The following is a 16040-nucleotide window of genomic DNA, read 5'->3' on the forward strand; positions in this document are numbered from 1 at the left end:
GCATTGAGTATTAGAATTGGGAGGTGATATTGCAGTACATTGGTTGGACCACTTTTGGAATATTGTGTGCAATTCTGGTCTCCTTCCAATTGGAAGGATGTTGTGAAACGTGAAAGGATTCAGAAAAGATTTACAAGGATGTTGCCAGGGTTGGAGGGTTTCAGCTATAGAGAGAGGCTGAATAGCCTGGGGCTGTTTTCCCTGGAGTATCGGAGGCTGAGGGGTGACCTCATAGAGGTTTATAAAATCATGAGAGGCATGGATAGGGTAAATAGACAAGTTATCTTCCCTGGGGCGGGGACTCCAGAATTGGAGGGCATAGATTTAGGGCGAGAGAGGAAAGATTTAAGAGAGACCTAAGGGGCAACTATTTCACGCAGAGGGTGGTGTGTGTATGGAATGAGCTGCCAGAGGAAGTGGTGGAGATTGGCAAAATTACGACAGTTAAAAGGCATCTGGATCTGTGTATGAATAGAAAGGGTTTAGAGGCTTATCAACCAAATGCTGGCAAATAGGGCTAGATTAGGTTAGGATATCTGGTCGGTGTGGATGAGTTGGACCGAAGGGTCTGTTTCCGTGCCGTACATCTCTATGACTCTATGATTAAAATCAGCATCTGGTCTGATCTGGGTATATAAGCAGTTCGTTCAAGCTTCAAAATTATGAGATAACATTATCTTTCTGTGAAGACATATTACAACTAGTAAGGATAGAATTGTTGATTTGAAGCTATTCAAATTCAACTCTGCTCTTTATCTAAATCAATATATTTAAATACCCCACAATTATGACTCCCAATTTTAAATCCTACTTAAAATTATTAATACATTTCTAAAATTTTGTGGTAAGATATCATTAACATCCATCATGACAGTGCCTGAAAGTTTCCCTTTATGGTGCCATTAAAACATTTCAGAGTCTGCTTTTAGTTGAATGCAACCTACTTTGAGCCAAATACATCTCATCCAAGAAATATCATATCCTGGATGCCAGATTTGCTTTTTCTTATTTTTTCACAGTTTTCTTTCATAAGATATTTCACAACTATTTCTGTCTGAGTGGTATCACCCCACTTCTTGACAATAAACCTTTACTCCGATGAACATGTGGTCAAAATGTGGCTGACTGAGAGTCCACTGTTACACTGAACCACTCAGGTGCTCTTCAAAGCCAAGAATAACGAATCATGATTTGGAGATGCCGATGTTGAACTGGGGTGTACAAAGTTAAAAATTACACAGCACCAGGTTATAGTCCAACAGGTTTAATTGGAAGCACACTAGCTTTCGGAGCGCTGCTCCCTCATCAAGACAACCATCTGATGAAGGGGCGGCGCTCCGAAAGCTAGTGTGCTTCCAATTAAACCTGTTGAATTATAACCTGGTGTTGTGTGAAGAATAACTAGATTTGTTTCAGTTTTTAAGTCCATTTCTGCAAGGGCCTTTCCAGCAAAAATCTACCTGTGTGACAAAGTTGACTATTACCTCAGATGAAGCTCCGTGCTCTTTCAAACTATCCAATTCTGGTTGTTTTGCCTCTCTTATAAAATCATCCACAAATTTATTGACGGCAATCAAAATATCATGGTAATGAAAATATTCTACTTCTATATCATTGTGAGACTTTTTATGGCTTTTGTTTCATTTTCTAATGTATTTGAGCTATAGACTTAATTCTGAAGCTGTGCTTTTGGGTCATAGTCTCTCCTACTTATCGAAACAGATTATCCACATCCACTCAATCCAGGCCTCTCAGTATTCTGTAGATTTCAATCAGATGCCCCCTCATCCTTCTAAACTCCATTGAGTCGACACCCAGACTCCTCAACCACCCCTCATAGGACAAGCCCTTAATTCCCATGAATCATTCTTGTGAACCACTTCTGGACCCCCTTAAAAGCCACTAGATCCTTCCTTAGATACAGGAACTAAGATATTGCTCACAATGTTCCAAATGTGACCAGAGGCTTAAACAGCCTCAGCAGTATCTTCCTGTTCTTTCACTCTGGCCCTCTCAAAATGTTGAATGCAACATTACATTCGCTTTCTTAACTGGCAACTGAAACTGCATGTTAATCCAAAGAGAATCTGAACTAGGATTCCTAAATCCCTTTGTGCTTCAGATTTCTGAAGTCTATCCCCATTTAGAAAGTAATCTATGCCTCTGTTCTTCCTATGAAGGTACATAACCAAGACTTTCTCACATTATATTCTGTCTGCCACTTCTTCACCCCCTCTCCATATTGTTCAATTCCAATGCAGCCTCCATGCTTCCTCAACAGTATCTGTCCCTCTACCTTTCTTTGTGTCATCTAAAAACTAAGCAACAATGGCCTCAGTTTCTTCCAGCTGCCCAATGCCCATTCTTACCTCTCTCTTACCTTTTATATGTTGAAAAATGTTTATGCTTGTAGTAGCTTCACCTCTATGCTCTGCAATTGTCACATCCTTGTATTCATTAGACCTCTGTATAGCATTCAATTATCCATCTTAGGCAGTTGACTTGTAATGTGATAGCTTTGACGTGTATGTCATGATCACTCAGATTACCATCATACATCTATTGATCTATTGCAATCTGTTCCTCATGACCTTCACCATATCAGGTATAAGATACTTGGTTTACTTCTATCAGCATTCTAGATTTGCAAGTAATTCACATTAGTCATGAGTAATGAACCTTTTCAATTTGATCACCATGTTTGATAAGCATGTCTTACTGTAAGAACATTATCTCACCAGGGCCTTTCAATTACCTATGACCCTTTCTTTAATAGTATACCAAACATCCTGAATTAAATTCTATCTCACATAATCTTATTTGATGTCTCAATGCTTGCTAGATATTCTCTAAAATCTCAGTTTTGATAAAAGCATTCAATTGTGTGGAAAAGAAAGAACTAATTGTCGTACTTTCTACTAAAGAGGACAATCCCACAAAGGACAACTTGGGATTTCAGCCATGGACTAATTTATAGGGACTATATTCCCACATCATGTGAAATAAATTCTTTGCACGGTCCACCCATGTCATTGCAATCTGGTTAATCAGTTAAACTTTTATGCAGTATTTCATTGATCACAGCATGATTCCCATTTCAAAAGCACTACTGAAAGAACTTCCAGCTGCACTACTCATAACTCTGATGTTCATGTTTTCACCTTTCTGAACTTGCCACTAGGAAATTATCAGTCAGAAACTTTGCTGATCTCCCAAACTCAGTTCCTATCTGTTTTGCCATGATTTTGTCTATATTCACCTTCTTGTTCTTACCATGTGTTGCGATAGACAGACTAAATCTTGACACTGGTTCTATAAAATGTAGAATGAAAATATTTCCATCTCTATCACCTATCTTTAGATACACAGAAACTATCTTGCTAAAGCCATATGTAAAAGGAAGGCTTAAAATAGAGCATAGCACCAAGCTCTGACATTTTTACAGATTTCAGACTTGTGTCATTCGCCTGATATTCTTCAATAACCAACACAACATATTTTTAGCGAGATTTCTAACCTTTGACAAATAGGATGAGCAAATTGTCTATACAACTTCAAATGCTTTTTTTCTCTCATTCTTATCACCTGATTACATATTGGCATCTGTCTCACACACTGATTAAAAACACAAGAAGTTTGTTAAGGGGATACAGTCATATCCTGACTGGGTGGATAACAAAGCCAAAAATCAATCTCTGTGTCAAATTTTGTCTTCAAAGAACATTCACACAACAGTATGGGTACTTCATTAGAGATTGAATCAGTACATATAACACGGTTAATTCCAGTTGTTTTATATGCAATTCTAACCCTCTTTAGTAGCCTCAATATGTTGTCAACATCAATTCCAAAGCAAGCAGAACTTCATGTCCTTAACTTTGCATCAATCTTCATTACTTAGTGAATCAAGATAACAATTTAACCAATTCCCGTCACATAAGGAATCACAAGCACGTACTAGTATTGCAGATTTTAAAAAGTCTGTGACTAACACATTCATCGCAGGTCTAAAGCTCCTTGTGGCCAGTATAGATTAGATTACTTACAGTGTGGAAACAGGCCCTTCAGCCCAACAAGTCCACACCGACCCTCCAAAGAGCAACCCACTCAGACCCATTCCCCTACACCTAACACTATGGCAATTTAGAATGGCCAATTCACCTAACCTGCACATTTTTGGACTGTGGGAGGAAACCAGAAAACTGCAGACACTGGGAGAATGTGCAAACTCCACACCGACAGTTGCCTGAGGCAAGAACTGAACCCAGATCTCTGGCGTTGTGAGGCAGCAATGCTAACCACCGTGCCACCATGGTGAATTTGATCAGATTCACCACTATTTTTATCTTTTGCCATAGGATTTCATCCATAATGTCTTATTTATAAATCTTATCTCTTTAGCTAGTACACGACATATTGATACTTCGAATTACACAGAGAACATGGATCAACTTTTCCTTGTTGGGATTAATTTGCCCATCTTTCTGTTCCAAATTTTTCTTCTGCTGTAATAACCAAAAATACGTGACAAGAGATTTCATCTTCCTTCTCCTTGTTCTTAATTCTTCTCCTAGATCGATCCCATGTCCAGTATCTCTAATGTTTCAAATGTAGACAGCAATTGAGTCTTCTATTTTTTTGTGTCACAAGGAAATGTTTCATTTCTTCCATAAAAGCGGAAGAAAATGGCTGATTCCTGAGGATTTCTTGAAGTCAGTAGGCATTTGCTTCAACACTGTCTCCTGCTCTAAGAACCAAAACAATAGGGGGTATTTTAATAAAGTATAAGCATTTAAAAGCTAGTACCAATCCAGCAATTCCCAAACTGAAACTAATCAATCTCTTTTACAATTTGTTAAAGTCCATGATAATTCTTCCATAGAATATCAATCTGTCTTCCAATTCTAATAAATTCTGATTGCACCACATTGACATTTAAGAGATCTTCCTGCAGATTTCCCCAAAGAGCTCTAACAGAAGATCCAAACGTTCATTAGTATCTGACTGACAAGCATCCATCTCTCAAAATACATTGCAACTGATTTTACATCTTGTTGAAAGCAACAGGACCGCATCATATCTTGTTTTCTCTTTGTTGAGGATGCAAGCTGCAAATGGTCCACATATCCACTTCACTCTTCCATTGGTCATCCGGTTGAGACATCAAAAAAATCAGAGGGAATTATATCCTGGAAATTTACACATACTTTCCGTCATTTTTAACAATGGCCACAAGAATTTTAATTATGTCTGATTTGTTTCTCTCTTAAACTTCTAACCTTCATCCTGAGGTAACCAAGCTACCTCCGCTACCATGTTATTTTCCAGAAACTGAACTGTTATAACCCAGACTCAATAGCTTTTTTTAACCATTCCTGTGTTAGTGCCCACTGTTCGGTCAGCTCATGATGTAAAGTTATGGGAGGCCAACTAAGATATTAGAAAATATTTTTGGTTTAGCTTTTCAGTAGAAAAGAAACAGTATTCCCCATTTGCTGAGGGTGTATAATATTCTAGAAGGAGAGAAATCATAAATTGATTGTTAAGTCTCCTTCAAGTTGCTCATATGCACTCACATCTTAGCATCCAATTTTAAAGCATCAGTCCTCACAATTTGAGCTGAAGAAAGATGCATTGGGGCAATGGATGTAAAAGGAGGGGGAAAAAATCTATAAAAGCAAGAGGCAAGTCATTAAATAAAAAATTGAAAGCCATAATCTAAGTGTGAAGAACACAATTTGACAGTATGGTTGTAGGAGCTGTACGATTTTGGATTAGCTTTCACTGTGAAACCTGATTATGTGTAAACCAGGTGGCACTTCCCAAAATGTTTCAACATTAAAGTCTGATTAGCGCCTACTTATGTTTGAAGATAAAAACAACTCCCCAGATTTTTCCTGTTTTGTAGTAATCATTGTTAATAATGTCTTAACTTTTCCATTTGCTGGGTAGAAAAATGCCCATTGCTTGCAGCTATATGTTTCTAATTAACAGAATCTGTGCATACATATCACATAATGATTTATGATAAAATATTTAAAGAGAGATGTGAATGTGTTGAGCCTGTTTCTTCTTGAACGTTTAATTACTTTAATAATGGTGATTAGTTCCATTATTATTAACATAATTAGCAAAGGCTAAACACATAATTGAATGATTAATATTCATTACTGTCCCTGTTGTACCAAGGATTTGGTCAAGAAAGTGTACAGAACTCTACTTGCAAACTGATGCAACACATCACATAAAAATGTTAGGAATAAATCTCAAATCAGAAAATAAAACTGATAAAGAAGTTCAAAGTACAATGAAGAATGCCTTAGTCGAAAGTACGGAATAAAGGATATGGTGAAGAAGTGAGTCGGTACAATGGACTGAATCTTGCAATTTTTGGCTATCAGAGTCAGTTTCATTGAGGTACTTCGAGGGCTTTTTATCATGACACCTATCCACATAGATTCACAGAGTCATTCAGCACAGAAACAGACCCTTTGGTCCAACCAGTCCATGCCGAACATAATCCCAAACTAAACTAGTCCCACCTGTCTGCTCCTAGCCCATAGCTCTCCAAATCTTTCCTATTCATGGACTTATCTAAGTGTATTTTAAACTTCCACCACTTCCACTTCCTCAGGAAGTTTATTCCACATGCAGACCATCCTCGGCGTAAAAGATATGCCCCTCACATCCTTTTTAAATTTCTCTTCTCTCACTTTAAATATGTACCTCGTAGTCTTGAAATCCTCCAGCTGAGCAAAAAGACACCTAACCATTAACCTACATATACCCTTCATCATTTTATAAACCTCTATAAGGTCATCTCTCAATGTCCTATACTCCAGTGAAAAAAAAGCCCCAGCCTGTCTTTATAACTCAAAGCTTCCTTACCCAGGAACATGGTGGTAAATCTCGTCTGAACCCTTTCCAGCTTAATAACATCCTTCCTCTAACTGGGGAACAGAACTGGACGCAGTATTCCAGAAGAGGCTTCACTACTGTCCTGTACAACCTCAACATGACTTCCCGACTCCTATCCTCAAAGGCCTAAGCAATGAAAGCAAGCATGCTAAATACCTTTTAAAACCACCCTCTCTATATGTGATGCAAACTTCAAAAAATCATCAACCAGAATTTCTAGGCCCCTCTGTTCTACAAGACTGCCGAAGGATAAAATGAAGGCTGCAGATACTGGAGATCAGAGTCAAAAAGTGCGGTGCTGGAAAAACATAGCCGGTCAGGCAATATCCAAGGAGCAGGAGAGTCAACATTTTGAGCATAAGTGGTCTACTGGCCTAATGGCCCCAGTGGCCTAATGGATAGGATACTGGCTTCCGAAGCCAGGGATTATGAACTCAAGTCCCATCTATGGTGACCTGAGCTTTGTCCCATGGCTACTGAAAGCCCTACCAATAATTGTATAAGTCCTGCCGTGTTTGCTTTACCAAATTGTAATACCTTACATTTATCGAAATTAAACTCCATCTACCATTGATTCATTTGATCAAAATCCTCTACCACCTTGCCAAATTTGTCTCATTAACTGCCCACTCTATGCTATGGTGCTGCTCTTGGTCAAATGTATTCTCATTTTACCACATGCCATTCCCAGAGGAATATGTCAGATATCTGCCAAAACACCAGCATCCTCATCTCGCACCATATTTAAAAGGTCTTTGTGCACCCAGAAGAGAACTAGTATTCAAAGCTGCCCTGCTCAGTGATGATCATAGTGCAAAGATGTTAGAGAAAGGCAAAACAGCTGTGACTCTCCAACAAGGACCTGGTGGATCAGATAGTCCAGAGGAGGTTCATCCTGTTCCCTGGCAGCATGGTCTGAGCTGACCACCCTGGTCAGCGTGGTCTCCACAGTCCAGAGGAAGGACCAGCACTGCCGCAAGATGTTCGATGACCTTCCCTGCTATCTAGGATAAATGTTACACTCTTTGACCTCATACTCACTCTATCTTTGCAGCTGCATCCACTTTCTGCAAATGCTCATGCTCTGCCCCTGTCTCTATTTCCTGCAACATCCTCCCACTTACCCCACCCACCCAAATTCCCACAATCACTAATCTAGCAAGATCTCGGCATTGCATTCTCATTCACATAGGATACCTCACCACCTTTCAAATACTGTACCAGCTCCAACAGCTGTGTCACCTAATTTCATCTCATTCAATCCCTCCCTTCCTCTCATTCCTAGAGAAAAAAAGCCAACAATAGCCTAGAAAGGCCAGCAATGGAAGGGAATGGAGGAGTTTGCTGTACCCACCATCAGGGTCCTTGTTAACTATGATGAGAGAATCCATTCCTTCACAGGAGAAGACCAGGACTGTTCCTCCAGGGACACTGAGAAACCCAAGTCCTGCCAAACAAGTAAGTGCCATTCTTCCCTCCATGTCACTCTCACAGTGTCAATCATTGTACATCAAGTCTAACCATTGGCCATGATACCTTCTTTCCCCTTTTTCTTGCATGTACCAGCTCACAGCCTCAGTACCACAGATGGCTGAAGAAAATATGTCCCAGACCAGTAGCACTTGGAAGACGGTTGAAGGTCAGTCAACTGCACAGCCCCAGACAGGAGAGGGCCCTGTGATGTTGGCAATCAGAAATTTTGTCCACATGCACAGGGATAACCTGGAGCAGCACACAGGCAATTGCCCTCAAAGACCATAGACTGAAGGACATCATGCATCGCTATTCTTTCCCTAGCCATTGTGTGTAGAAATGTCGGTGTGATTGAAATGATCAGCAATGTGTGGACAGGGAGGCACAACATATACTACACAATCACCAGAGATTGGGGACTCTGCATACCTGTATCCTGTATAGTGCATGGGATTGTGTGTAATTCCCTTCCTTTCTAAAGGGTGTTATGTCAGTGGGTCTTGTGTGGCCTAACCAGCTAGCTCCGGTCATGAAATGTTCAGATCCTTGACTGATCCATGTATATATCCCCATGTTCTTTAGCATCCCCAATGATTGGCCCCTATGGAGCCACAGGATTGACCCAGACCCACTTCTCAGACTGCAGAGGGACAGACTTCTGACCAAGAAGATCCCAAGCAGATACCTGACTGCGACCTGGACTCCCTTGGGGGCTGGTATTGGAGGCTGCCCTTGGCTAATTCTGCCAGGATGCCCTTGGAGCCCCTTGGACTTCAGTGAGGACTACTCCCCTCAGATTTTGAGACACAGATGCCTGCTTGCTGCTCATGCGACTTGTTTGCCAGATAAGCTATTGGCACATGAGATGTGAGATTGATGTGGATACTGCCATACAGCAAGATGTATGACCCCTTGACCGAGGATTGTTGACCAGCAAGGCAGGCTACCTGATTCTGTGATTGCGCTAATGGGCATGGCAATACAGGAAGGGATAGTGCAAGGGACAGGTAGATGCTAGGTGCGAGAGCACTAACAGAGCAAGCAAGCAGTCCTCAGATGCAGCCTGGTCCAAGCTAAGAGTTGGGTGCCTGTCCCTGTGTGTAAAGCACCTTTGCAACATCTGTTCAAAGTGAATTGCCAGTGCACCTTGCAATACAGGTTTGTGCTTCCCAAGTGGAGAAAGTGAGGATTGGATAATCTGGAGATCAGAGTCAAAAAGTGTGGCACTGGAAAAGAACAGCTGGTCAGGCAGCATCCAAGGAGCAGGAGAGTCGACAGTTTGAGCATAAGCCCTTCATTAGGAATATGAAGAATTCCTGACGAAGAGCTTCTGCTCGAAACGTCGGCCCTCCTGCTCCTCAGATGCTGCCTGACCAGCTGTGCTTTTCCAGCACCACACCTTTTGACTCTGTGCTTCCCAAGTGTCATGCAATTGGATCAGAAAGATTCCATGAAGGTCCTGAGGAGATTGACATGTATCAATGCCAGCAACCAAGGACAAGGGGTGCATGTGGCTGGTGACTTTGAATCATGCCCTGTAATGTAGTTGTGTGGTGATCAACCTTAAGGCTCTTGGCAGCCAGTGATGACCTGAAGTGGCCAGGTGCTCACTCTAGCATCAACGTCAAGAATTCTCACCACATAGCTTGCTTACTGTGGTAGGTAGTTTGGGAAGTTGCATATTAATGAGGTGAGGCATATAATTAATAAAATTGTGAACAAACAATAATAAATGATAAATAAACTAGAGAAAATCTCACTTTGATGCCCAGACGTTAGTTAAAGCTGCTACTAGTTGCCTGACATTGAGATAGGCTTCACTGGACTTCTGGCACAATTGAACCACATTGCCTATCATCACCTGAGTCATTCTATAAAAATCCACCTAATGTTATTTTAATTCACTCTGGGGCCATGGGTATCATTGACTGGGACAACATTCAAGCCTCACTGCTGTTGAAAAATGATGGTGAGTTTCCTTCTTGAACCCCTGCAGTCTATTTGGTGTAGGTACACCCACAGTGCCATGAGGGACATGGGCTCAGGAATCTGACTTGGCAACAATGAAAGAACAGTGATATATTGTCAAGTTAAGGTGGTAAGTATCTTGAAGGGGATGTTTCAGGTGATGGTATACTATAAAAGCATTGACATTTTATGATATATCCCTCTCAATAATTGTTATATTCAAACATGCATTTGTCTCAGTTTACAATATCAAGGACAAAATATCCTTCCAAAACAGGCAAACGTGCCTGGACAAATTTAACATGTACAAGCAAAAATATAATAAGCCAGGCCTACACCACCCAACATAAAACACAAAAAGAGTGATTTTCAGCAGTGCATTTAGGTTCTAATGATCATCCAAGGTGGCCAGATGGGAATCTTGAGTAGGAATACTGATATTGATGAACCTTCAAGCAAGACATGAGGTAAAGTAATTGAAGGTGGTGCCAGAAGCAGCCAAATAAAAGCAAATGACTGCAGATATTAGAAATCTGAAATAAAAACAGAAAATGCTAGAGAAACTCAGCAGGCCTAGTACCATCTGTGGAGAGAAAAATAGAGTTAACATTGAGTCCAAAGAGCCACCTGGCTTATTAAGTTGTTACTAGTATTTAACATACTACTGATACTCTTTGCTGCGATTGTGCAGCATTTTTGGCCTAGCCCTTCAATTAATACCCTCTCCTTGTGCTGTTGGTTTGAAAGATGGCAATGATGCTGATTTTAACTGCTATTTAAAGGAATACATACCACTTCATTATTGTTGACGCTGTAATGCAGACATCTGGAACATATTAGGAAACATCCTGAGATGCATTGTGAAAACACAGGCAATACTTGTACAAGTTCTCCCAAGAACTTCACCTAAGAGAGTAGGACATTTAATTGACACTTTGGTCACCAGGAAAATCATTAGCTGATGAAATCTTGATACAGTTTCCCCCTGGTCTGGGCAAATGATGGGAGGAAGGCATTAGACCAAGCAAGGTAGTACAAACTGTTGCAGGAGAGAGGGATAGAAAGGCAAGGTGCCAAACTCTCTTCCTGTTGGTACAGGACATCACTCTACCTCTGGATCTTGTCTTATCAAGTCACATTCAACATAGCAGCCAGAGCACTCCACAGCTTCAGTAGAATTGGATGTTAGTAGCTTGCTTATATCGCACCATGGGCATTATCTCCAGTTAGCGCTTGTGTGTTAAAACTCTAGGTTTCTAGTTTCACATCTCCAGGCAAGTTCAAATTATTGCAATCAGTAATTAGGACCAAAACTGTGTGCTATGTCCCAATTATGAAACAGGCTAGCCTTAACATTACCATCACTTAGCAACTGTTTCAACCTTTGGCCAATAACTACATTAGCTTATATCATGTATGACATGGTACAGAAATATGCATTGCAAACAAATATTGATCATAATGAAAAGATCATGTGATCCATGGTCTTTACTTATTGAGTCATAGATATAGAGTTACACAGCAAGATAACCAGTCCTTCAGTCTAACTCATCCATGTTGACCAGATATCCTAATTAATCTAGTCCCATTTGCCAGCATTTGACCCATATCCCTGTAAAGCCTTCCAATTCAGATACCATCCAGATGCCTTTTAAATGTTGTAATTATACTAGCCTGCACCATTTCCTCTGGCAGCTCGTTGCATACATGCACCACGCTCTGAATGAAAAAGTTGCCCCTTAGCTCCTTTTTAAATCTTTCTTGTCTCACCTTAGAACAATTCCCTTTAGTTCTGGACTCCACCACCCCAAGGAAATGACCTTGCCTATTTACCCTATCCATGCCCCTCATAATTTTATAAATCTGTACGAGGTCACCCCTCAGCCTCCAATACTCCAAGGAAAATAGCCCCAGCCTATTCAGCCAGTCCCTATAGCTCAAATCCCCTAGCCCCGGCAACATCCTTGTACAGGATGTTTTCTGAACACTTTCAAATTTAACAACATCTTTCCTACAACAAGGAGACCAAAACTGAATGCCGTATTCCAAAAGTGGTCTAACCAATGTCCTATACAACCAAACATGACCACCCAATTCCTATACTCAATGCACCGATCAGTATACCAAAGGCAAGTATACCAAACACCTTCTTCACTACCCCTTGCGTAATCTCTAATCAGTGTCTCAAAGATTGAAAGTGCTTTTTCAACTGTTTGTTAAATAACATCTTCCTGCGAAAATGAACCATTTAATGAAAGGTTGCTCCACAGCCACATGCAGCAAATAATTCATAAGGGTTGATGTAGTAAATTGGTATCAGATATGAGTATCGGCACAGCTTTCATTGCTGAAGGTCATTCAATATCTAGTTATTTTCTGAAGTAGTAGTCATTAAACTGTTAACAGAAAATGCTAGAAATATGAATAATTAAGGCAGCATCTGTACAGAAACAGGGAAAAATAATAAGGATTTGTCAGGGACAAATGAGACTTATAACACCTCACTGTGTGAAAAGTTACCAGCGGTGATTTTGGACATTTTCTTATCAGTCTATTCAGATATGCTATTCAAATAGGATTTGAACCCTGACCTCCAAATTGGCCAATTCCTGGACAGGGCATGAGCTCATTGTCCAATTAAGGATGGGGGGGAGGGGGGAGGGGGTGAGAGGGGAGGGGGAGTTGGTCTCATAGATGGAGCCAATAGAACATCTTCCAGAATGGTAGCAGCAATAGCCTGCAGTTCAATAAGAGTGTGCTTCCATTTTGACATGTCTTCTCTCCAACATGTTTAATTTTTAAATTTGAAATGGGAGGCAGTAGCCATCTCATCATTGTAGAGAGGGCACCAGATGGGTGGAGAAAGTCTCAAATCCTGAGTGGAGTATCGTCCTCCTGATGTGCTGGTGTTGTTCCCACCAGCAGCTCGGGTATAGGCTAATTGGAAAATTTTAGATATTTTTAATCAACCTGTTCAGTGATGCTATTACATATACAATCAACACTTCTCTGTTAAGTCTGTCTGGATTTTATTAGACATCAAGGAGCAGGTTAAGTGGCTGAGTGCTGAAAAGTCAGGTGAGAGGGTAAGGTATGAAATATCCATTGCCTTCTTGCTGCTAATAAGTATTTTACCCACAGTGGCGACGGTGGTAGACTGTACACCCACTCATCCCGCTCTGCCCACAGGTCAATTGAAGCCTTCAAATGGCTAATTCAGCGTCTCTTCCCACTGCCATTTGCATTTTACTATAACCAGGTAGGCATCTAACATGAGACAATTCGGCAAAACCTGGGAATCTACTTACAGACGTGGGTTAGCAGTATGGACCACATCCTTTGGAATCATTCCACTCCCACACTCTCTACCTCTCCACTCTCTCCACCTCCCCAAGGCATGCCCAACTGTCCCCAGCCACCTCAACCCAGTCACAAGGCACTCTGGCTGGCTACAGTCCCAGCAGTAGATACCATTTTAGCACTGCTGGCACTAAAGAGTTGCAATACATCCAACTGGCCAGTTCATTAAGGTGCCCAACTGGCATAAAATCAGTCAGGGCTCCTGGAAATTGCAAATGTCCTTAACTTTCCAGTCCATGATTGGAGTCACCACTGCCCTGTAAAATCTCAGCCAGATGTTCTTCTGTCTCTACATTTGCTGTCACAATTGTTGAATATTTCCAAAAATGTGTTTATTTCACTCATCCAGTATTTAATATATTGGTTTTTGTATCAGTTGAATTGTCTTGTGTATTTTCCATCATCTGAATCACACCAGGGTAAAAGTATATTTACATATCTAAGCTATTCACCCACAAACACACATTTTCTCTATTCATGGATTCTGACAAATATATTTTGGTACAATTTTAGATGTTTTACATTAACTTATTGCTAGTAAATTATAGTCAGTTTAACAGAAGTTAAATTCATTATTCATTTCAAGAACAATGATTAGAATTTATCACAAAAGGAAACAGACAAGATGAATCAGATCAACAAATGGCATCTCCCACACAGGTTGAGACAAAATTGGTTAAAATCATGTTAGTAATCATTTAGCATGATGCATTAGAATGGTCCATGCTAAAGTTCCGATGTTTCATTGGATTTTTTTACTATAGCTGAAGGTGGTCTGAGCAGTTTACATTTAATTGTGTGTTCATACGGCTCAGTATCTAACCAAAGAGTAGAATTGCCCAGAGATGCAGCACTAGTATCCAAAATTCTTAAACCAGATATTTGCATCTTTTGCATTTGTCTCATGCCATATGTCAAAGATTCTAATCTTTTCAAAGGAAGGCAACTAAAACACCTGGTATAATAAGGATAGGTAGAAATTTTTAAGTTGCTCAATTTAACTTAGGGCAAAATGCAAACCAATAGATATAACGTGAGTTGCATAATTCATTCAAAAATAGTTTGTCTTTGAATAAAAATACAAGATAATGAACACGATGGTTTCCCACATCAGTGAATAGTTCTCTTGATTTAAATTACTTCTTACCTAATGTCCCCTCCATTGCTGAGCCTGGCAAAATATTCCCTTGCAGCCTTCAATTTCACAAAAGCGGGAGAACTACCTGTATTATTTTTGTCTGCTCTGTCTTGCTAAGTTAGATCAGTTAAAATTTCCATTAAAATCTATCTAACTTTGTTTTTCCCTGTCCTAAGTATTATCTCATTACTTAATCGCCCTGGTTATGTCAATAATTTTTCCAATATTGTCATCATTTCTACTTTCTCTACAACTGAGACAGTTCTAATGTCTCCAAAGAGGACCAGTTTGTTCAGTTTAGGTAGCTGCCTTTTCCTTTCATATGCCTTTCTTAATTCTTTTCTTTCAAATTTAAAATACACATGGAAAATCGAGTTCTGACATAATACTAGCTACATGGATTCTTTAAATTTGCCCTCCTGATGCAGAGATATTACTTGTCTTACTTGGACATTTCAACTGAACTGCAGAAAGCAGATGAGTGTTTTCTTGGCCAGATCACGGTGAAGCTTCCTGCTCATTCTAGCAGGGAGACCCGAATAAGATTCAATCAGGCTACCCTTGGCTGCAATCCGAGATTATCTATTAAATGATTATTGAAGGTAAATGTTTTTTTATTTCAAAAGCAGCAGCAGCTAGTCCATGATTGGAGAATGCATTAGAAGATAGAATAAACCTATTTAATATTTCATACAAATCATTGTTACTGAACGAATAGGGTACACTCATGCCTCAACTTATCTGAAACGGTTTTTCATTTAAGTGATGATCATTTTGCATGATTTTCTGAAAACGATTCCAAATCAGCCAGAAATGTAAGATAGAGAGAATGCTATTTGCGCTACATTTGATGATATGATCAGACACATTAGAAAGTCCTAGCATCCTTGCAAATATGTGTTTTCCTGTGCAATATTTATGCATTAGCTTAATTGGTAAATATATCGATACGCCATCATTTTTAATGATGCAAGTAAATAATTAGGATTTACCTCAAGATTACAATCATCCTCTGGAATGTTCCCTACCAGTTACAAGAACATACTATTTACAATGAATACAAGGTTATCTTCAAGTAGATTTTCCCTTGAAACAGAAACCTCTTGAAAATTACTGCATATGTAAAGAAAAGCGATCCAATCAAGAATAAGCTGTAACTGAAAACAATGTTAAAATTGTCGGA

General features: G+C 39.9%; 1 protein-coding gene across 1 annotated transcript in view; it reads right to left on the reverse strand.

The window, feature by feature from the left end:
* LOC140482975 (potassium channel subfamily K member 2-like) overlaps positions 1-16040 on the reverse strand; it is a 191965-nt gene that overhangs the window by 111391 nt on the left and 64534 nt on the right. The gene's annotated exons all lie outside the window — the stretch shown is intronic.

This window comes from Chiloscyllium punctatum, chromosome 11, assembly GCF_047496795.1.
Source record: "Chiloscyllium punctatum isolate Juve2018m chromosome 11, sChiPun1.3, whole genome shotgun sequence".
In the NCBI taxonomy this organism is placed as follows: domain Eukaryota; kingdom Metazoa; phylum Chordata; class Chondrichthyes; order Orectolobiformes; family Hemiscylliidae; genus Chiloscyllium; species Chiloscyllium punctatum.